Source organism: Hylobates moloch, unplaced genomic scaffold (genome assembly GCF_009828535.3).
Source record: "Hylobates moloch isolate HMO894 unplaced genomic scaffold, HMol_V3 SCAFFOLD_6, whole genome shotgun sequence".
Lineage (NCBI taxonomy): Eukaryota > Metazoa > Chordata > Mammalia > Primates > Hylobatidae > Hylobates > Hylobates moloch.
In genome coordinates, this window is record NW_026652281.1 from 29,526,846 (window position 1) to 29,529,477 (window position 2,632).

Here is a 2,632-nt window from a genome sequence, read left to right on the forward strand (position 1 = left end):
TTTTTTTTTTTTTTTTTTTTTTTTGAGACAGGGTCTCACTCTGTCACCCAGGCTAGAATGCAGTGGCACGATCTCAACTCACTGCAATCTCTGCCTCCCAGGTTCAAGAGTTCTGCTGCCTCAGCTTCCCAAGTAGCTGGAATTACAGGCAAGTGCCACCATGCCTGGCTAATTTTTGTATTTTCAGTAGAGATGGGGTTTCAGTAGAGATGTTGGCCAGGCTGGGACAATTGCATTTCTGTTGGAAGAATTTTTCTTAGTCCCATACGAAGATTCCAGAGGAGAGTCCCTCTTGGTGCTTTGGGAAAGAGAATGGGAGACAGGGAGGTAGCACAGAGATAGACTTTAAGTCTGCTTCTTCACTGCAGCATGTCAAAGCACCATATTTTGGGGTATCATTTTCTTTTTCTTTTTTTCTGAGACAGGGTGTCTCCCTGTTGCTCACTGCAGCCTCAAATTCCTGGGCTCAAGCAATCTTCCCACCTTAGCCTCCCAAGTAGTTGGGACTACAGGTACATACCACCACACCCAGCTACATTTTTGTTTTATTTTTTGTAGATACAAGGTTTCACTATGTTTCCCAGTCTGGTCTTAAACTTTAAACTTCTGGGCTCAAGTAGTCATCTTGCCCAAGCCTCCCAAAGACCTGGGATTACAGGTGTGAGCCATTGTTCTTGGCTCAGATATCATTTTGTGAGCTCCAACAAGTGTCTGTTCAAAGAAGCTATATGACTTAACCAGTCTTTGTAACAAACCGCTTCTTTGGGAATGTAAATATGAACGAGTCTTTCTTGAGTTAAAAATGAGCCCTTCCTCACACCTGTAATCCCAGCACTTTCGGAAGTCGAGGCGGGCGGATCACGAGGTCAGGAGATCAAGACCATCCTGGCTAACACAGTGAAACCCCGTCTCTACTAAAAATACAAAAAATTAGCCGGGCATTGTGGTGGGCACCTGTAGTCCCAACTACTCGGGAGGCTGAGGCAGGAGAATGGCGTGAACCTGGGAGTCGGAAGTTGCAGTGAGCCGAGATCGCGCCACTGCACTCTAGCCTGGGCGACAGAGTGAGACTCTGTCTCAAAGAAAAAAAAAAGAGCCCTTCAGTAGCTTTGTGTGGTTTGTCTGAGTAGCCACAGCAGCAGCTAAACTAGTAGAGACTTCAGCAATTGTTTTTGTTTTTGGAGTCCCCTTTAAATTTCATGGTCCTTCATGCTGTATAATCTTTGGTTCTCACTGAATATATACAACATTTCTTAGTAAATAAGTTTATCTCTTATGAAATCCTATTACCTTGTCTGTTACATATTTCTAATCATTGTTATAATCTTGGAAAATCCTATTACTTTCCTTCCATCACCTGAAGAAAAGGAAACTCTTGACTGTCTAACCTATGTTTGTGAAATATCTGTGCATTAAATAGATTAGAAATCCCTTTAGAAAATCCAGACTTAACCTTGTTTGTTGGTGGCTCATATTTTAACATTAAAACAGAAAAAAGTCACTTAGACTACACTGTTAAAAAAATAACTAAATTCATCCCTAAAATATAACCCCTTGCCAGAAATGGCAGAACTTGTAACCATAATAGATCCATTTCCTGATGCACACAGCAAGTCAATATGCTGAGACACTATGTTGCAGCAGAGAAAGAGGTTTAATCAGAAGGCTGCCAAATGAGGAGATTGGAGGAAACTTCAATCCATCTCCTCAAGGGGCTTGGGGCTAGGATTTTCTTTCTTCTGTTTATTAGGGTTTCCATTAAAAGCATTACATTTCCATTCTTTACAACCATAAAAGAATAAATAATTTCAAAGGATTGCTTGATAGGAGACTTCTGTTTTAAACGGAACTTAGAAATATCCAGGAAATCACTGAAATAAATGTACTTAATAGACCCAATGCTGTGAAATTCTTTTTCACTGTTTTCTTAAGCACATAAAAATATATAACACTTCCTCCAACATTTTTTGAAATACAATTTGGTTTGAGGTTTTTCTCTACAACATTTGCCGTATAAATATTTCTTACAATGCCCGCCCGCCTGCCCGCCTGCCGGCCTGCCGGCCTGCCCGCCTGCCTGTCTGCCTTCTCTTACTGCTGAGGCTGACTTCTTAACACCAGTAGATTCTGACCCCTTTCATTGCTTTAATCTGCCAAGGAGGTGCAGTTCAGAAACCAAAGGGAAAAGCAGGGCTTGATCCCACGAAACACTCAATCTCAGTTCCACATGGCTGGGGAGGCTTCGCAATCATGGCAGAAGGTGAATGAGGGGCAAAGTCACATTTTACACGGTGGCAGGCAAGAGGGGGCTAGGAATTTTAAGGGTTTTAGATTGGGCTGAAGTATGGATATCATTGATTGATCAAAGAGTGCAGGGTGAAGTCATGTGACAGAGAGATGAAAAAACTTTATTATCATCCTGATTCAGTTCCTCTGTGGTTCCTGGGGGGGGTCTTTAAACTCATTGGCATCAGCTGTTCTGCTGGAAGTCAGAATGTCCTTAAGCAATTCTTTTTTTTTTTTTTTTTTTCTTCCGGTGATGGAGTCTCTCTCTGTCGCCCAGGCTGGAGTGCAGTGGTTCCATCTCTGCTCACTGCAACCTCTGCCTCCCGGGTTCAAGTGATTCTCCTGC